The 22,198-nt window shown below is 34.6% G+C and overlaps 1 long non-coding RNA gene across 1 annotated transcript in view; it reads left to right on the top strand.

Moving 5' to 3' along the window:
* The window catches only part of LOC117064949, a 69,548-nt gene extending 54,676 nt beyond the window's left edge, over positions 1-14,872 (top strand). The window contains exon 3 of the long non-coding RNA XR_004429760.1: positions 14,547-14,872. This is a non-coding gene — a long non-coding RNA (uncharacterized LOC117064949). The remainder of the gene's footprint in view (positions 1-14,546) is intronic.
* The last annotated feature ends 7,326 nt before the right edge of the window (positions 14,873-22,198 follow it).

The raw sequence follows: 22,198 nt of genomic DNA, 5'->3' as shown, positions 1-22,198 counted from the left end.
TAAACCCCAGTCTCTACAATAGTGACTGAACACAAACTAGTACTCCATCAATACTTGATGAGTGAATGGATGACTCAGTATCTCATCTATTTTCTTCTATTTATGAAAACTTTAAAACTCATGTTTGATGATATGTAAACAATTTAATCTACTTTTCTCTACTTTCCCAAACATTTGAATGAATTTAAAGACAAATTTTAAAATGTATATGGTGATGATTAAAAGTAAAATATTGAGTCTAGGATGAAAAGTTTGTGTAGAGTGTGACAGTTAATAAAAGTTCTCCTATTATGATGATAGCTGTATTTGGCAAGAGTAAAAGTAAGATTCGATGAATAGGCTCTAGATGGGGAAAATAACAAAAGTAAATATGGAGAACTGGAGACTTGTGGAGAAATAGAAAGTAGTATGGCATTGAGGAAGGCATCGAGAAGACAGGATTGAAGGACAGAGTAGAGACAAAATTAGTTAGCCAGGGAGGAGCCAGAATGAATGGCTGAGGGCTCTGGCCAAAATCTTTGATCTTAGAATAGAAAGAAATAAACAAATAAGCTCTTGATTAGAGAAACAGAATGATAGAGATGTTAAAGAAAGATTAAGTTCTTATCATCACTTGCTACTTATAGTTTGATATATATGGTGTACTAACAGAAAATTGAGTTAATAATTTTTAGTAATCACTTCATGCCAGTCTGTGTCCTGCATGCATTAAATATTTAACTTAACTAAAAAGTAATCGTGCAATAAAACGACTTTTTCTTTGCAAAGTACATTAGCCTCCCACTCTTACAGGCAAAATTAGAACTCATTTCATAACCTATTCCTTTTGTAGATACGGTCTGTTGAGTTCTACAATATATTTCAATGTTTTATGAAATTGTACCAGCTACACTGATAATATTAATTTACACCTGCTTTTTTCTTTAAACCAAGCGTATTTCCTAATAGTGGGTTCCATATTTGAGTATGTTTTGAGGGCATTTAATATACGTTTTCTGAGTAAATCAATGGGTTTATGTTATTGCATTGTATATATTTATATGTATGGATGTGTGCATATAAACATAATAAAATGATATATCTATTCTGTATATTCACATTTAAAAGTTGTCAAGAGTATAGAGTTACATTGAATTAGTATAGATCTGCCAATTTTCTAAGGTAATAGTCCATATGTGCATTTTAGGCAGTTAATAGATGCTTAATTAGATAATGTTAGTATGTTACAGCACTTTCTGCATAAGGAGAATTTAATAATGAAAGTCATTGAAGACAGTAGAATTATACTGTGATCAGTTCATCATCAAGGTGATTGGTTCTCCTCTTCCAATCGTTTCCTATGCTCTTTAAGGTATTTGGGGGGAATTCTTAGGCATATCACCTGAATGTCCTACCATAATTTTTGGCTCTTTTTCTAAGAAAGTTAATATAACTTTGGCCTCTGTTTGAATTTTTATTCAGAGAATAGGTATATATTTTTCTCTATGTCCTCTAAGAGCAGTACAAGGAATGTGAGTTAGATATAATGAAAATGTTCTTGACAGTGTTAGCTGTTAAACATTGGAATAAGTTATAACAAGGGAAGGTTAGAGGGCTTTAAAAATGAGATGAATCATCATCTTAATAACATAACATAAAAGCAACATAGGGAATGTCATTCAAGATCAGAACAGTGGTCTATTCAGCTGCTACTTTTTCTGTAACATAAATATCTAGAATGTAGCAGTTTCCTTCCCCAACAGTCGCCTTACAATAATGTAACTCAAGTATTCTTAGTTTCACTTTAATATGTTCCTGAGAAGTGAATTTAATCTACCTTAAACCTGTTCATCTTTTTATACAGTACAGCCTTTTTTTTGGATATCAAAGAATAATTTTCTTTATGTTTTTTATACCTAAGCCATTCAGACTTTTTGGGAAAATCCACCATTAATGAATTAATACATTCATTCATACACCTGATAAATATGATTTGAAATATCAGAATATACAATATTGAAGAAATTGACTTAGGCATTATATGAACATAACATAAATGATATATTTTAATCTGACCTCTATAGGTATAAGTTAAGAATTGCACTCAGAGCAAGATGGCAGAATAGGAGTTGTTAGGCTTCACTCTTCTCCCACAGTGGAAATTAAACTAGCAACTATCCACAGGCAAAAATACTACCATGAATATCCCGGAACTTGGGAATGAGGCTGAGACACCTCTTTGGACCACATAACTGAAAAAAGCTATAATTTAATGGTAATAACAGTTTTTTGACCATGCTGCCCCTCCTCAAGCTGGCACAGCACCACACATGGAGAATGCCCCTAGATTTATGATTTCTATGGTGGAAAAATTGATTTGGAGGTAGACATCCAGCTTCCCTACCATTCTGGGACTCTACAGGAGGCTAACCTCCATCTTGTCCCATGGGAAACTCTGGTAGTACTGGCAGGGCTAGATTACCTGAGGTCAGTTACAAACAAAGAATGAGGCTGGGGCTCACATCAACTAGCATGTGGATCTTGGTAATTGCTCTGCATTCTGGCCAATGGAAGTACCACACCAGAGAGACTAACCAACAGTGCCATGCTGCAGGAAACACAGCCCATGGAACTTCCAAGCCCAAATCTCTAGCGAGCTTCCTCGCACATCCTGGATGTTTTCGTTGGTTTCCCCAGTTAAGAAGCAACTGTGGCCGGGCGCGGTGGCTCATGCCTGTACTCCCAGTACTTTGGGAGGCTGAGGCCATTGAATCACGTGGTCAGCAGATCTAGACCATCCTTGCTAACACGGTGAAACCCCGTCTCTACCAAAAATACAAAAAGAAATTAGCTGGGCATGGTGGCTGGTGCCTGCATTCCCAGCTACTTGGGAGGCTGAGGCAGCAGAATGGCGTGAACCCGGGAGGCGGAACTTGCAATGAGCCGAGATCTGGCCATTGCACTCCAGCCTGGGCGACAGAGCCAGACTCAAATATTACCTGTGGATAGAGCATCTGGCCCTGACCAACCACTGCAAGCAAGAAGTGATCCAACTAAGCCCTGGTTTTCTTGTTAAATATTCTCCATGCTTGAAGGCAATTGCAGGTCAGTGATTACCAAGGGAGAGAGTGTCTTGTCCTGCCCAACCTCCGTTGCTGAGTGATGACTTCACCAAACTTCGGTGCTCTGCTTAAGCATATGCCAGGCTGGGAAACAAACTCAAGTTCATGCATATCTGTGCCACATAGCCTCTTCCCTGCCCATGCTTTGTGGCTGAGCAGCAACCCAAGATACTTCACTCAGCCTTGGAGTTTAGTACATGGCCTTGCCCAACTACAGGTTCGAAACAACAACATCTCCACCATTCCAAGAGTGGTAATCTGCCACTTTGCCCAACCAGAGATTATTTTCAGAGCCCAGGCAGCAGTCAAATCTGACGGCAGAGTCCATTCAGTGGTCTTACTAGACCACAGAGCTCAGCCATCATTACCATTCAACCTCAGAGCACAGGAAGTGACCCAGCCCAGTGGAAGAACCTGACACTAAAGTCTGCCTGTCTATAGCTACTACTAGCTGGATTACCTGCAATCATAGGCTACACAAAATAATAAAGGTCTATCACCACCAAAAAATACCTGCAAAGATTGGAAAAGGTACCTGTCTTATCAAGTGCACAGGTATCAATGTAAGTACACGGGATTATTAAAATTCAGGGAAATGTAACACCACCAAAGGAAGTTAATTGAGCTCCAATAATGGAACCAGAATCAATGGGGTTCTAGGAAATGACTAACAATTAATTCCGAATAACTCTCTTAAAGAGTTTTAGAGAAAGTCAAGAAAATGCAGAGAGAAAATTATATAAAATTTGTTAAACAATTTTTGAACAAAGTGAAAAGTTTGACAAAAAAAGAATAAGAATTTATAATGATAAAGACTGTAATAACTGATTTGAAAAATTCAATAGAATGCTTCAACAGAAGACATGATTAAACAGAACGAATGAGCTTGAAATTAGAAAATTTTAAATTATCTAATTAAATGAGCAAAAATAAAACAAAATAAAAAAGAAAGAAGTCCTACAGAAATTATGAGGTACCATGAAGTGAACTAATTTTTGCATAACAGGAATTTCTGAAAGAGAAGAGAGAGAAAAAGCATTAGCATATACATTTAAGGGAATAATGGCTGAAAATTTTTCTAAATCTGAGGAAAGATGACAATATCCAGATACAGAGAGCTCAGAGGTTGCCAATCCAGCCCCAAAAAGGGTTCATCAAGGTGCAGCATAATCAAATAATCAAAAATCACAGGCAAAAAAAAAAGAATACTAACAGCAACAAGAAATTTGAGGCCGGGCGCGGTGGCTCAAGCCTGTAATCCCAGCACTTTGGGAGGCCGAGACGGGCGGATCACGAGGTCAGGAGATCGAGACCATCCTGGCTAACACTGTGAAACCCCGTCTCTACTAAAAAATACAAAATACTAGCCGGGCGAGGTGGCGGGCGCCTGTAGTCCCAGCTACTCGGGAGGCTGAGGCAGGAGAATGGCGTAAACCCAGGAGGCGGAGCTTGCAGTGAGCTGAGATCCGGCCACTGCCCTCCAGCCTGGGCAACAGAGCGAGACTCTGTCTCAAAAAAATAAATAAATAAAATAAAATAAAATAAAAACAAAAGACTGCTAATTAATAACAACAACAACAAAAGAAAGTAAAAAAACTTTTTTTTATGTTTGGTGTAAGTAATACACAGTCATAGGATTATCAAATATGTATGACTGTTATACATCAATTTTATGCATACTAGGAAGATTAAAAGACAAAACTATTAAAAATAAATATATTTACAATACACTGTAAGGGATACAAGTTCAAAAGAAAAGCAAATGTAAAATTTGACAGGGAAAATTATAAAAGATGGGGGATAGAGAATGAAAGTGCAGAGGTTTTGTACGTGATTAAAGGTAAGCTGTTATCAGACTAAGGAGCCTAAGAATAAGATATTTTATGTAAGCCTCAAAATAACCAAAGCAAAAATATATAGTCGTTGCACAAAACATAAAAAGGATGGAGTCAAAGCATTCCACCACATAAACCCATCAGACTACAAAGCAAAACAGCAAGAAAAGCAGAAAGGACCTACAAAACAATGAAAAAGTAAATTACAACATAGCAGTAGCAAATCCTTACCTATCAATAATTACCTGGTGTAAATGATTATATGCTCCAACAAAAAGACATAGAGTATTTGAATGGATGATAAAACATCCACCATATGTGGTATACAAGAAACTCATTTTACTAGCAAGGACACACATAGACTGAAAATGGAAGCATAGTAAAAGATATTCCATGCAAACAGAAACTGAAAGAAAACAGGAAAAGCTATGTATATCTCAGACAAAATATAATGCATGTGTCAGTCTTTAAGCTACAAATTACGAAAAAGGACAAAGAAGCTCATTACATATTCACAAAACGGTTAATTCACCAAAAAGATAATACTTGTAAATATGAGGGGACTTTAACAAGTTCATGGAAAAATGGGAATTAAAGATAAAAATATAATGTATAAACTTTATTTCTCAACATAAACTTTATCAATTTCAAAATACTTTTGCAAGCAATGATACCAGCCATTTAATTCATCCCTAAAGAACTGAGGGTCCTGGAAATTTAACCTAGTTAATGCAGTCTTTTGTTATTATTAACTGAAGAAAAACGGGTGTCCTTTAAATATTATCTGAGGTTAGGGAACAAACATAATTCAGAAGTTGTGAAATCAGGACTGTGGAAAAAACGTCTGATTTCTTCCCCCCGAAACTCTTGTAAAATTTTTCTTGTGTAAAGAGAAAAATGAGCAGGAGCACTGTCATGTTGGAGAAGGACTCTGTTGAGGCTTTCTTGGGCATTATTTGTTTTTCTTATTGTTTTCCTTTTAAATATATTTTAAATTTTAGAAGAGTTTTAGATTTACAGAAAATTTGAGAATATAGTACACAGAATTCTCATATACCCCACATTCAGTGTTTTCTATTACTAACATCTTCCATTAGAATGGAACATTTTTCACGGTTAATGAGCCAATAATAATGCATTATTATTAACTGAAGTCCATAGTTTGTTCAAATTTTCCTAGTTTTCACTTAATGTCCTTTTTCTCTTCCAGGATCCTATCCAGGGTACCATATTACCTTTAATCATCATATCTCCCTAGGCTCCTCTAGACTTTGGCAATTTCTCAGACTTTGCTTATTTTTAATGACCTTGACAGTTTGTTTTCAATATTACAAAAATGTATAAATTACAAAAAAATTTTCGCTTCAGGGAGTACATGTGCATGTTTGTTTCATGGACATATTGCATTGTGCTGAGGTTTGGACTTCGACTGAACCTGTCACTAAAATAGTGAACATAGTACCCAATGGGTAGATTTTCAGCCCTTGCCCCCCCTCCTTTCCTCCCACCTTTTAGAGTTCCCTGTGTCTATTGTTCCCATCTTTATGCCCATGTACACCCAATGTTTACTTCCCACCTATAAGTGAGAACATGCAGTTCTTGTTTTTCTGTTTCTTTGATAATTTTCTTAGGACAAGAGCCCCCAGCTGCATTCATGTTCTCACAAAGATCATTATTTCATTTCATTCTTATACCATGGTTGTATAAGAGTCCATGGTGTATATGCACTGCATTGTCTTTAATCCACCATTGATGGGGACCAAGGTTGATTCCAGGTCTTTGCTGTTTTGAAGAGTGCTGTGATAAATGTGCAAATGCAGGTGTCATTTCAGGAGAATGATTTCTTTTCCTTTGGGTATATACTCAGAAAAGAGATTGCTGGATCAAATGGTAATTCTACTTTTAGTTATCTGATAAATCTCCAATATACTTTCCACAGGGGATACCCTAATTTACAAGCCCATCAACCATGTGTGATCACTCTCTTTTCTCCACAACCTCGCCAGCATCTGTTATTTTTTGACTTTCTAATAGCAGCCATTCTAACTGGTGTGAGATGGTACCTCATGGTGGTTTTGGTTTGCGTTTCTCTGATGATCAGTGACACTGAGCATTTTTTCATGCTTGTTGGCTGCCTGTATGTCTTCTTTTGAAAAGTATCTGTTCAACTTTTGTCTTTGTTTTCATTGCTTTTGCTTTTGAGGACTTAGTTGCAAATTCTTTGCCTAGGCCCATGTCCAGAACGTGGCAATTTTTCTGCTAAAGCTTTGGCTAGCATTCTCAAAACTCTCATAATAAGCAAATGTAATCATTCTTTGACCCTCCAGAAAGTCAACAAGCAAAATGTCTTGATCATCTCAAAAACTTTTGCTGTTACTTTTGCTTTTGACTAATTCACTTTGGTTTTGACTAAATAACTTACACCTTTTGTCCTTTGTTTTGGATTGTGCTTTGTCTTCATGATTATCCTGGTAAGGCCATGTTTCCTCTCCTGTTACAATTCTTTGAATAAATGCTTCAGGACCTTGATCCCACTTGTTTAAGATTTCCATTTAAAGCTCTGCTCTTTTCTGCAGCTGATCTGAGTGCAATGGTTTTGGCACCTATCAAGTGGAAAGTTTGCTCAACTTTATTTTTTCTGTCAGAATGTGTAAGCTGAACCAATTGAGATGTCTGTGATGTTGGCTGTTAATAGTTGATTCTCTTCAGTTGAGGCACAAACAAAATGAATTTTTATATTGTGAATTGATGTGGATGCTCTAGTGCTGTCAACTATTTTTTTCAATATTGCCTCATCCCTTCTTAAAACAAGTTATCCATGTATAGACTGCTGTTTCTTTGGGGGAATTGTCCCCATAAAGTTTTCTTAAAGCATCAATAATTTTATGATTTTTCTACCCAGCCTTCCCCATAAATTTTGTTTGTTCTTGCTTCAGTTTTAGCAGAATTTATATTGCTCTGATAGGGTGGTCTTTTCAAACTGAAGGCTTATCCTTCTTAGTGTCTCAAACTACATCCTGTTCAGACATGTTATAACAAATTAGTATGAGTTTACTTTGGTGTAAAAAAAGCTTAGAAACATCTTTGTGGAGTGTAGGAAAAAATAAATAAAAATGAGAAAAAAACACTTTGAAACTCATGCACAATTTTTTCATAATATACATTTTCCATGAAATTTTTAAATACCCTCATATATGCACCCAAAACTGGAGCACCTAAATAAATAAAGCAATTATTAATCATCTGAATGGAGGGATAGATTGCAATACCATAGTAGCAGGGGACTTCAGTCTCCACTTTCAACAATAAACAGATCATCTAGAGAGAAAACCAGTAAGAAAGTATTAGACTTGAACTTCGCTTTAGATCAAATTGACCTAACAGACATATACAAGACATTCCATACAATAGCAGCAGAATACACATTCTTTTCAAGGGCATAGGGAACTTTTTTTAGGGTAGACTATATGTTTGGTTACAAAACTATGGTTAACAAATTTACAAGAATTGAAATTATATTAGGTATCATTTTGGATAATAATGACATGAAACTAAAAATCAATAGAAGGAGAAACCTAGGAAAATACGAAAATATCTGGAAATTAAACCACATATTCCTAAATAACTAATGGGCCACAGAATAAATAAAAAAGGAGTAAAAATTATACTGAGACAAATGAAAATGGAAACACAACGTACCAAAAATGATAGTATGTGCAAAAACATTCTTGAGAGAAATTTATAATAATAAATGCCTAGATCCAAAGAAAAGATCACAAATAAACAATCTAATCTTACACTTCAAATAAGTAGAAAAGAACAAACTGAACCCAAAGTTGGCAGAAGAAAGAAAATAACAGAGGACAGAAACAAATAAAATGGAGAATAGGAAAGCAATAGAAGAAAATCAATAAAACTAAGAGTTAGATTTTAGAAAGGTAAACAGAACTCACGAAGCCTTAGCTAGACAAAGTAGGAAAAAAGAGAAACTACTCAAATAAATTATATCAGAAATGAACAAGGAGACACTACAACTGATACCTCTGAAATCTAAAATTCTAAGAAGTGACCATGAAAAAGTATGCAACAAAAATTGTATTATCCAGAAGAAATGGTTGAATATCTAGACACATATAATTTACCAGGATTGAATTATGAATACATAGACTATCTGAAAAGACCAATAACAAGTAAGGTGATTGATTAAATAATTTAAAATGTCTTCCATCACAGAAAAACCTAGAACCCAGACTTCAGTGCTGAATTATACCAAATATTTAAAGAAAAACTAATATTAATTCTTCGTAAACTCTTTCAAAAAAATGGATGTGTAGGGAATATTTCCAAATGCATATTATGAAGCTAGCATTACCCTAATACCAATTCCAGGCAAATCTACAAGCAAAATAATGTATAGGCCAATATCTCTGTTGAACATAGATGCAAAATTCCTCAAAATAACATTAGCAAAACAAATTTATGAACACATTAACAGGATCACTCAGCATGATTAAGTGAAATTTGTCCCTGGATGCAAGAACGGCTCAACATAGGCAAATCAATAAATGTGATGTAATACATTTAAAAAATAAAAGATAAAAACCATATGATTATCTCAATAGATCGAGAAAAGGCATTTGACAAAATTTAGTACCGTTTCATAACAAAAACTCAATAGATTAGGTATAAAGGGAATGTACCTGAACCCAATAAAGGAGATATATCACGAACCTGTAGCTAACACTCTTAATGGTGAAAAGTTGAAAGTTTTTATTTCAAGGCCAAGAACAAAAGAAAGATGCTTAATCTCACCACTGTTTTCAATATAGTACTGAAAATTCTATCTAGAGCAATTAGATAAGAAAGAAATAAGAGGCATCCTAATAAAAAGAAGTAAGATCATCTTTATTTGCTGATGGCATGATCACATATGTAAAAAATTCTTAAGACTCCACCAGAAAACTGTTAGAGCTGACAGAATAATTCAGTAGAGCACAAAATCAACATACAAAAATTAGTACTTCTACATGCCGACAAGTTATCTGGAAAGGAAATTTTTAAAATATCCCATTTACAATAGCAACAAAAAATTAAATACTTTGGTATAAATGTAATCATCGAGGTAAAAAATTTGTATACCGAACAATGAGAACACATGGACACAGGCAGGGGAACATCACACACCAGTCAGGGTCCTATTGGGGGATGGTGGGCTGGGGGAGGGATAGCACTAGGAAAAATACTTACTGTAAATGACGAGTTGATGGGTGCAGCAAACCAATATGGCACATGTATACGTAAGTAACAAACTTACACGGTGTTCACATGTACCCCAGAACTTAAAGTATAATAAAAAAAGAAAAATTGCAAACTGATTTATCATAACAGAAAAAATAAACTTGTATACTGAAAATTAAAAAACATTGATGAAAGACACTGAAGAAAACACAAATAAACAGAAAGATATTCCATGTTCATGGGTTGAAAACATTAATATTTTGAAAATGTGTAAAAAAAATCCAAAACAATATACAGATTCAATGAAATTCCTATCAAAATGCCAATATCATTATTCACAGAAATAGAAAAAGCAATCTTTACATTTGTATGAAATTATAAAAGACTCCAAATAATAAAGAGTCATGAGATAAAAGAATAAAACTGGATATCACACTCACTCATTTAAAAACATATTATAAAGTAATTGCAATCAAAACAGCACAAATGATAGTGGCATAATAACCAATATATTGATCAATAGAACAGGATAGAGACACCATAAATAAACCCATAAAATTCTAGTAAATTGATTTTTGATGAAGGTGTTTTTGATACCCTTGGAGAAAGGACAGTCTCTTCAATAAATGCCATTGGGAAAACTGGATATCCACAAGCGGAAGAATGTAACTGAACCCTTACCTCTCACCATATATTATAATCAACTCAAAATGAATTAAAGAGTCAAATGTAAATCCTGAAACTGTATAACTACTAGAAGAAAACATAGGGGAAATTCTCTACAACATTGGCCTGGGCAAAGATTTTTTTGTTATAATCCCAAAAGCATAGTCAACAAAAGCAAAAACAAACAAATGGAATTACATCAAACTAAAAAGCTTCCTCATAGCAAAGGAAACAATTAATAGAATGAAGAGATAATTCATGGATTGGGAGAAAATATTAGAAATAATACATCTGATAAGAACCTAATATCCAAAATATATAAGGAATTTAAAGCAACTGAACAGCAAGAAAACAAATAACTTGATCAACTAATGAAAAATGTACCTAAATAGACACCTCTCAAAATAAGACATACAAATAGCCAACAATTATATTTAGAAAAATGATCATCATTGATCATCATGGAAATGTACATTAAAACCACAAAGAGATAGTTCCTCACATTTGTTAAAATAGCTATTGTATCCCCCTCTTGCTGCAGCATACAGGATGGCAGGCAGTGACCTTGTCACTGTACTTGCATCAGAGACAAAGGAGGACCAGCTTTGGCCCTGCTGCGGGAAACGGGGGAGGGCCCAGGGCCAGCGCATTGTGCACTGGTTTACTTTAAAATGTACAGATTCTTCTCGTTAAATTCATGATAGATTTTTTATTATTATTAAAAGTCAGTTTATAATACAAAAAAATAGCTATTGTAAAAGTGATGAAAGATAGCAAGTGTTGGCAAGGGTGTGGAGAAAAGGGTACACTGTGCATTGTTAGTGGGAATGTAAATTAGTATAGTTATTATGAAAAACTGTATAGAGGTTCCTGAAAAAACTAAAAATAGAACTACCATATGATCTAGTAATCTCACTTCTAGGTATATATAACAAATAACTGAAACCAGATAATTGAAGGGATAACTGAAGTCCCTTGTTTATTGTAGTCTTATTCACAATGTCCAAGATATACTATCAATTCAAGCGTGTATCAGTGGATGAATGGATAGAGAAAATGTGGTATATATGTACAATAAAATGCTATTTTGCTTTTAAAAATGAGGAAATCCTGAACATGGATGAATATGGGAGAAACTGCAAAGTGAAATAAGACAGGCACAGAAAGACAAATACTTTATGATCTCACTTATATGTGAAATGTAATAAAGATGAACTCATAGAGGTAGAGAGTACAATGATGGTTACCACAGACAGGAGAGATTGGTTTTAATATTTATCTCACAGCAGGGTGGCTATAGTCAACAGTAATATATATTTCAAAATAACTAAGAGTATTTTGAAATGTCTTATCATAAAAAAGGATAGGTAAGTGAGGGGATAGATATGTTAATTAGCTTGATTTAACAATTCCACATTGTATACATGTATCAAAACATCATATTATACCCTCTAAATGTATATAATTATGATTTGTCATTTAAAATTATATGAATAATACATTTTAAAAATTAACTAATCAGAGCTATAACAGGATTTTAATTCTGCCACTTTGTTGTGGTAACAATTTCAGATTTTTTTTTTTTTTTTGAGACAAGGTCTAAGTCTGACATCCAGGCTGGAGTGCAGTGGCAAGATCTCAGCTCACTGCAACCTCTGCCTCCTGGGCTCAAGTGATCCTTTCACCTCAGCCTCCCGAATAGCTGGGACTACAGGTGTGCACCACCATGCACAGCTAATTTTTCTTTATTTTTAGAAGAGATGGGGTTTTGCCATGTTACCCAGGCTGGTCTTGACCTCTTGGACTCAAGAGCTCCACCTGCTTTGGCCTCTTAAAGTGCTGGGATTACAGTCATGAGCCACTGTGACTGGCCTGAGATTCTTTTTAAATAAAAAATTGTTATGACATTAAGAAAAATATATTGTAGTTAGCTCTGAGAACAAAGTCCCACAACATTAGCTTAACAAGACAGAATAGTTTTTCAAAAGAATGTATGAAAGCATGCTGTGAAATCTGGGAATAGGCTCTCCATCAGTGGTACAGCATGTCCATTGTATCATCAGGATTCAGGATCCTTCTATTCTTACACTTAGCCTTTTTAAGGATATACTTATTGCCTCTTAGTTATAAGAGAGCAGCTGAACCTACACTCTTCACAACTATATTTAAGGGAGGAGGAAGGTAAATGGCAAAGGACAAAAATTGCCTGCCAGATGTCAGCCTCTTTTTAAAGAACTTTTGCCTAGAGCCTACTCAATAAATTTGGCCAGAACATAATCACATGGTGTCTTAATCTGTTTGTGTTGCTATAAATGAATACCTGAGGCTGGGTGATTTATAAAGAAAAAAGGTTTATTTGGCTCATAGTTTTGCAGATTGTACAAGAATCATGACAGCAGCAGCTGGTGAGGGCCTGAAGCTTCTTCCACTTGTGGTAGAAAGAGAAGAGGAGCTGGTATGTGCAGAGATCACATGGATAGAGAGGAGAAGGCAAGAGAGAGAGAAAGGGGAGTGAGGTGCGGGCTCTTTTTAACAATCAGTTCTCATGGGAACTAATAGAGCAAGAACTCACTCTTTACCTCGAGGACAGCATCAAGCCATTCATGAAGGATCTGCTGCCATGACACAAACCTCCTATTAGGCCTCAACCCCAATATTGTGGATCAAATTTCAACATGAGATTTGGAGGGGCCAAATATTTAAACTGTATCACATAACCATCCTTACTTCAAGGTGGCTAAGATATATTGTTTTTTAACTTGGGAGCATTTCCACTATAAATAAAATTGGAATCCAGTTAATAAGGAAGCGAGCAAGAACAGATATTAGCTAAGCAATGAAAGGTCCATACCATATCCTCTACATATGTACTCCATGCTCACTGCACTGGACTTTCTCACCATTTGTACGCTGTTATGTCCATATTTCACTGCCTTTGCTTCTTTTTTGCTCTTTCTTGTGACTAAAATGTGCCTGTCCTGTTCACTACCAGTTGAAATTATAACTGTTTTTGAAGGTACATCTCTGCACCTTCTCTATAAAACATTTTTCATCTTCTTCCTCAAAATTCTTTACTTTCTTTTCTGTTCTCCTAAAGATTTTCTTCTTATTGTACAGTGCTTATCCAGAGTACTGGAAATTACATGAGTTTCACATATTGTCTTTCTCCAGGATGTTTTTAACTATCAGAGATCAGGAACTTATTCTATTTATTTTTATGTCACATATCAGTGCCTGGTATATAATGTTATTTAATATATTTTTATAATTAAATATATAAGTTACACTGTAAAGAAATTTAATGTTTGATGGGGGAGACAACCTGCTTTTATAAATAACATAATAAAAGAATGAATTTGGGAACTGCCAGGCAGGGTCCACAGGAAGTACAGTGGGAGTTATCTCTGAATTTTGTCAAGAGCTGACATGAAGTATGTATATTCCCTATTCCCTTGGTCATTTCGGTGTTACATTTGTCATTGATATGGCAGCCCTGACTCTAGATCTTTGTTTTCTCAGGTATTCCTTCTCCACATATTCTTTAATCTCTGTCAATTTCTGACTTCTTTGTTCTTAAGTATGTACTCAGCTCTCTTACAGTATAAAAAAAATTTTTATTTTGATATTATTTTGCTTTTCAGTTTCATGTGTTTTTTAAGATCTTACATTCATCAACTGTTCTGCTTATTTTCTGTTTCCTTTTCAGATCAAGTCTTCAATCTTCTCCACTATGAATGGATTACACCAACGGGTTTGCAAGGCTTCAGGTGTCACTTAGGTTTGGCCAAAAGGAGATTAGAAGGAAAACAGAAATTGGAGTGGAATATTCATTAACTCAAATCTTGAGAAGTCAATTTAGGTTACTGTGTCTTTTGACTTTTTCACGGCATCTTTCAAGACAACCTGGATTTTCTGATACTCATCCATGCTTCTTTACTGTTATCTCAGCCTTTAGCCTTTTGGAGTGGTAAGAGTTTAGTCATGGCTCCCCCAAACCTGCTCCTGCAGTTGTAATTATTCTTTCTGTAAATAAACCCTTTTAAATCTTGATGGGATACTACTGTGCATATTTTCACAACATGAATTTCTTTCTTAACTCTATATGATCTGGATTGCCTTCTTTTCTATTTAGTAAGGTAATTTATTGCTAAATAACAATGATGACAGATAGAACTCTGAAAATCTATTCCAACCCAAATACTCTTCTTTAAGAAAAATGATGCTTGTTAGGAGGACATCTGTCAGTTGGTGAATGAAAGCTTTAGACTAGAAACAGGCCATAAGCCTATGGCACAATATCAGTGAATGATTAAGCCTGTTTTTTATTTGTCAGAGGAAAGTGATGCAAAAATGGTCAAGTAATTTGAAACAATATAAGGCTTCTATACTACAGATTTTAATTGGATGCCAAGCATTTCTCTATATTCTAAGAGCATATTCCTTAAACATCAACACTTGCTGTACCATAGCTTATCAATGAAGAAATTAGTTACTTTACTAAAATATGTATCATTTAACCTCATTAATTATGACATAATTTCTACCCTAGAAACATGACAAGATATAAAATTATAGGTAAATTTTATATACCACTTGAAAAATGTAAAATAGTTAAAAATCATAAATAAGATTGCATAAATGAATTTCACTAGTTTTAATTCTATTATATATAATTCTATTAAATTTTCTTACCTAAACAAAATAAAAAACTAATTATAAAAATGAAAAGAATAAAATACCAACTCATAATTAATATTATTTGATGATATTGATATTACTAAATTAACTAGATAACTTACATTTTAAACATTTAGTTAAATTAGCTAAATTATTCTATATCTCTAATTGGATTTTTTAGAATAATTGTAGAATAATATAAAAGTAAATTAGAATCTTTTGCTGCTTGTTTTTACTATTATATATGATCAATGGAAAATTGGTAAGAGACAAGATAAAATAAAGATTAAATTTTTAAGATCCTGCTTCTATAGTGCTACCTAGACAATAGTTCTAGACTAATTGACCACAGTTCTCCTTTAGCTACCTTGACCTGGTAGCATTTCTCTTGTTCTCTCCATTGAGAACACATGTGTAGTATTCCTTGGGAACAACATCTGTAAAGATATACACTGAATTTTAATGGTAGTTACCCTTGGGTGGTAGAATTTTAGATGATTCTATTATTTCCCTTTTGGTTCATTTGCATTTCTGACTTTTATCTGCAATGTATATGTTTCTTGTAAAATTAAAAAGACATAGTCAAAAATCTCAGAATGTTCATTTTAAGAATTTCTTATGATAATAATATATATGCAAACAAGTCAGAATTACACCTGAGCTGCCTCTTCCTATTAAAGTTAACATTTAAATTTCATTGATTTTAGAATTTACTTGAACTTAACTTGCTTCAACTTGAACACCCTAGTGAGCATCTATTATGTGTCCTAGGTACCATGCTAGGCCCTCAATAAAGATGGAGAGATGCAGTTTCTATCCTGGAGGCAGCAATAGAGATATGACAAATTTTAACAAAAGTGAAAGAGAGAGTTGGACTAGAATGAATCCTACTCTAGAGGTGTACAATTAAACTACAGATAGACCATCACTACTTTTTATTTTTCTTTTGGGAAGTGCCTTTTAAGGATTTTTAACAAAATAGCAATATTAACCTGAATATTTAAGGATGAATAAAATCTTAGCATATAAAAGGATAGAGCAGCATAGAAAGGATACACGGATTTTTAATGTGGGGAAAAAATACTCAGATGACACCATATTTTAGTGCCCTTCAAATAAGTACCTGACTATAATATAGAAGAGGAAATCGATATGCTATGTTGCTGTAGTCAGCAGGACTAGGGCGTATCTCTCTTTTTAAAATCACCTGTTGTTGATTATGTCTGTGATTGATTCCAATGCTTTGGTAAGATACAAAACTTTCAAACACTGTATTGCTATTGGAGAAATGAGCCATTTTATGAATACCACTTTTTGACACGCTTTTTAGCAATTATTTGCCATCAAAATACAGGTTGCTTTTACATATACATGTACATATACATATAAATTAAATCAAGCCCACCTCAGTTTAATATGTCTTAAAAATGTGCATCTTTGATCTTAGTTTTATGTGCAAAGTAACATGATGCCAACGGTCTGTACGATTACAGACTGAACGGATGAGGAAAACTAGAAAATTGGAATTTGTTATTGAGTAAAATCTGTTGAATAATTTATGTTGATAAATGTAAAGAGTCTTAGAGATTGTTCTCTTTCTGCTATTTTCACCAATGAACTTAATACAGAATACAATCAGAGTCAGAAACTTTCAGCTATAGAAATGAGAAAGTTTACTACAACAAGAAATCAACAACAAAACTTTAATCTGTGCTGTGATGTTCACAAACAGATAAAGGTTTACACACTATCTTTAAGGCTTGAGTTATGAATTCAAGTTTGAATTCAGGAATTTGGATGAGTGTTTTGAGCCTCCATTTGTGATTCTTCAGAATCTGAAAAAATAGAGTTTGCATTAAAATAAGAGGGACCCATAATGAGGAAGCAAACCCTTTAGGAACATATGCAGGTTTAAATGGAATTTATTCAGTATGCTTTGTGTTTGTCTATTGTTACAAATACTTCAAAGTCTACAGTATAAGAAATGAGAAATGAAATAATATAGCTTTGGAAAAAAGAGTGCTTTCCTATAAATACCAATTATAAGCAAACATGTAATTTTTAAACCTGAATATGTTAGAATTCTAAGAGAAAGCTGTGGTTTGAGTTTTCTGATTAATTGAAGATAGACTTAATGTTTTGCAAATTTCCTAAGCTATGATTAGAAAATACCTTAATAAGATGGGCAAAGCATAATTACATTTGTCTGTAGTTGATTTTATTGAAGTAACTCAGATTAAATATCCTTAGTTTGAAACATGCTTATATTCTATAAATTTAGGGACGAAGCACTATGTGCTTGTACTGCTCTAGGCATTAAAAAAACCAAGATAAAGAACAAACTATTAGATAACGAAGGCCAGTGCCATAGTAGTAGAAGACATATGGTAGAAGGAATCAGAAGCTGGACTGAATTCATTCCACAATTATGTTTGAGCTCCTATTTGCTCGTTATTCTGGGTGCTAGGAGCATAGCAGGAAACGATATAAAAAGGCAAAACAGAACAAACAACCTTGACAAAACCTATTGTTGAGGGAAGAATCAGAGGGCATTACATGAGAAGGACTTAATTTGACAGTGAGAAGATAAAGGATGTCTCCTGTAGTCACTTATATTTTATCAGAGAAATAGTAATTAAGATAATCAGAAGAGGATGTGGTAGAAGAAGATTGCTGGTGGTGTGAAGAGAGAGAGAAGTATAAAATACTAGTGTAGGAGAGAGGGTTGTAGGATTGACTGACAGCACTAAAGACCTATTAAAGCTCTGTCACCAAAAATTGACTTTGAGCATGCTTGTATTTATTTTTATTTATTTTTTTGAGACAGAGTCTCACTCTGTTGCCCAGGTTGGAGTGCAGGGGTGCTATCTTAGCTTACTGCAACCTCCGCCTTCTGGGTTCACGCCATTCTCCTGCCTCAGCCTCCTGAGTAGCTGGGATTGCAGGCGCCCACTACCCCTGGCTACTTTTTGTATTTTTAGTAGAGACGTAGTGTCGCCATGTTGACCAGGCTGGTCTTAAAATCCTGACCTCGGCTGATCCACCCGCCTCGGTCTCCGGAAGTGCTGGGATTACAAGCATGAGCCACCACGCCAGGCTGCTTGTATGTATTTCTTAAAGCAGATGTGAAATACAAAGTTAGTTGGAATTTTCCTCAGCAAATTTAATGGAGCAGATAAAGGAAAGGTGGGAGGATCTATGCAGAAATAATTATAATTGTTCTCATGGAATCTAAGCCAGATAAGGAGGGGACTGAGGCAAAGATGGAGTTGCAGGAGAGTGAGAATATGGTAGGATCAATGAATTGAAGGTTTTTGTGGAGTCAAGGAAATATTGAATTAGGACACTAGAGACAGTGAGCTGAAAAGACACCAAGTTATAAATGGAGAGTTGGATGCTTAAAATTGTAAGTATAGACAGGGTACAATTATTAGGAATAACAAGCTCTAAAGGCTGATTATGATAATTGGTTGACTGTGAAATGAGACTAAGATCATTAGAAATGAGGAGAATCGGAAAGCAAAACCCAGAATTTTGCGAAGGTCAGTTACAGAGAAATTGAATTAATCAGAAGATATTTGCACTGGTCCAAGGCCAAAGTCTGAGAGAATATTCAAATAATCTTGCTTTTTATTATTTTTCCTTAAAATTAAAGCGCTTAAAACCATTCTAAAGTTGAATACTAGGTATTCAAATGTATTAATATATTGGCATATGTTTAGGTATGAATTCATGATAATACTAGATGGTCTTTTTCTTATGCCATGTCCAATGTCAGCATGGTGACACATGCAAAGAAAAACAACTCTGACTCTGAAAACACTGAAGATTGCAGAAACTTTTAAATCCAAGTTTTCTTGAAGAATATTATATCAAAGGAAGTACAGCACACAACCTTCATCAAAACTTTTAAAAAGTTCTCTTAAATTACATTTTTGTTCATTCATTTTTTTTTTCCCTTAACTGCCTTTCCCATCTATGCTAGTTCACTTCTCTTTCGTATTGCTTAATATCTTTTGCTCTTTGGTCACCCTGACAAAGCTGTAAGGCAGTTGGGGGCTCCGGTACTTCTGCCATTTGTATCTTCACCCATAATGCAGTGTAGAACAAAAAAATTTTTTAAAAGGCATGAGAGGGGAAAAAAAGTCATAAACACTTACACTTACATGTATTTAGTCCCTGTGACATGTGTTTATGTATATATAATGTGCATAGCTATTTGTGTGTGTCAGAGTTTATTGAAGGACATGAGATATAGTGATTTACCTCAATTGTCGAGAATCAGAAATGTGAGGGAAGTAAAGCTTTATTAAATGACAGATATTCAAGTAACATTGAGATTACTGTAAATAAATAAATGAGAAATTGAGTCTGACATTTGCATGATGAAATATGAATTTTTCAATAATTTCAGTGATCCCTTAAATATCACTCAGAAATGTTAGCTGACCTAAATTTCCATTTGGCTAATGACTTTCCTTGCAGAGCATATGACAAACTGTCACTGCCACAACACTAGTAATACATCGATAAATTCCACCTTTTTTGAGTTTTTGTATATTTATACCCAAAACAATGAAAAAATCTCGGGGTACAATAGAAATGGACACAATCTCTTACAGAACCAAGAGAGAATATTGATGTTTAAAGCATTCATGTATTTGAATATAATGGAAAACACAGGGCTGTATACTCTCATTCATCGTTTTTGGGTATAAACAAAATAACCTTCAGAAGTCTATACAAATTTTTTTTTTAAGTAAAAGGTACTTGTAAAGCCCAGAGGATTTTAGTAGGCCCTATGTTGCTTTTTACTTTTTCCTAAATAGGGTTAAATCCATAATAAATAATACTGGTATGTTTTTCCCTTACCTTCTTAGGTTTCTCAATAGGAAATAATAAATAGTAAATAGGCAGAGAGGAGACAAAAACCTTGAAGCACATATGTCAATTTTTAATTCAAATGCTGTGAACTTACATTTTTTTGGCTTATATACTTGAATAGCCTTTAGTTTATAATTAGGTACTCTCTTCATTGAATGATATAAGATCTTTTTAAATGGAGCTGTTAGAAATGATTTGGTATTTTCATGAAAAAAATAGTACTGTATTGGTGAAGATCTATTACTGTAGGCAGAAATTATGTGATTTCAAATAAAAGAAGCAACATAAGTTAGCTCCTGAAATAGGGAAGATACTTGGCAGGTGCATACCATATTACTCAGAAGTAAAAGCAGCCTAGTCTCCCTAAGACCCAGAGTTAGACAGTTCCCATTCATTGCCATTCATTCATATTCTCTCTCTCTCTTTCTCTCCCACCCCCCTCCTCTGGGGCACACCTGACTCTGCAACCCTATCTTGGGCTAAATACTGTCTTATTTCTGGTTAGCACTGCATATCTGCTTCTTTTACTTTCCCTTTCTAAATAAACTCATTTAAATTTACTCACCAACGTCCCAAATATAGCTGTCTTGGTGAAGTCTTTTACACAGCCTCTAATTTAAGGACCCAGCAATGCCAAAGTAGAAACTGAGTTGCAAATTCAGCCACTTTCATTAGCTGAGCACCCCAGCACTAATAAATTATGACAGTGAAAGGTGTACACGGACTTAGGTAAAGTGGTAGATCATCCTGGGAGCATACTTTCTTGGACCAGTGATACAGATGGTTAAAATTCCCATTTAAGACCAGTGATACAGATGGTTAAAATTCCCATTTATTTGCTATTTTAGAAAGGTCAGGAACGTTCCTTATTCCATGCACCCTTGTACAGTTGCCTGTAGAACTCCCTAGAATTTCCTGTTCAGAAATCCATTTCTTCTTGGGGAAAACACAATTTCAAAAACCTTAGAGGAAGGTAACGCCTGATAAAACAAACTGTGAAAAAATACATGCTTGTTTGAATGGACTCATTTATCTGTTTATAATAATTTATAATTACAAAGACGCTTAGACATAATCTAATCTCACTCTGTTTTGTAGGGAACAAAGTACTTTGCAGAGGTTGAAAGCCTTGCTCAAGTTCATTTGTTTGGTTATTTTGTAAAAGTCAAGACTAAAATCAGGGTTTTTTGACTTCAAGACAAATACTATTTCCACTATACCAAAGTGTTTCCTTTTTAACTCAGTTTGATCAATGTACCAAAGAAATTGGGATTTTGTTGCATTGGAAGTATCTGTATTATTTTTCTATTGTTCCTATGATAAATTGCAACAAATTTGTTATCTTACAGTTCTGAAAGTCAGATGTCTAATGCAGATCTCATTGGGCTAAAATCAAGGTGTTGGCAGGTGGTGTTTCTTTCTAGAGGCATTAGGGGAAAATTCAATTACTTGACTCTTCAGCTTGTAAAGGCTGCCCAATAACTTTGCTTTAAAGCCACCTTTAGTCTCCAATCTCTGCTTCCATCCTCATATCTCCTTCTCATTTTCTTCCACTTTTAAAGACTGTTATGATTACATTGAACCCACCTGGGTAATCCAGAATTTCCCTATTTTAAGATCAGCTGATTAGTAGCCTTAATTCCATGTGAAACATTAAGTCTCCTTTCCTCTACAACCTAAAGTATTCACAGGTTCTTAGGATTACGATATGCAATCTTTGAAGTCTGCGCTTATCCTTATCCTGTCTTCTGTGATTTGAACTGGTAATCACTCCCTTTGGAAGCTAATTATTAGGTG

The sequence above is a fragment of the Trachypithecus francoisi genome, unplaced genomic scaffold (genome assembly GCF_009764315.1).
Source record: "Trachypithecus francoisi isolate TF-2019V2 unplaced genomic scaffold, Tfra_2.0 Lachesis_group2, whole genome shotgun sequence".
In the NCBI taxonomy this organism is placed as follows: Eukaryota; Metazoa; Chordata; class Mammalia; order Primates; family Cercopithecidae; genus Trachypithecus; species Trachypithecus francoisi.
The sequence above is the reverse complement of the archived record's forward strand: the minus strand, read 5'-3'. Positions and strand labels throughout refer to the sequence as shown.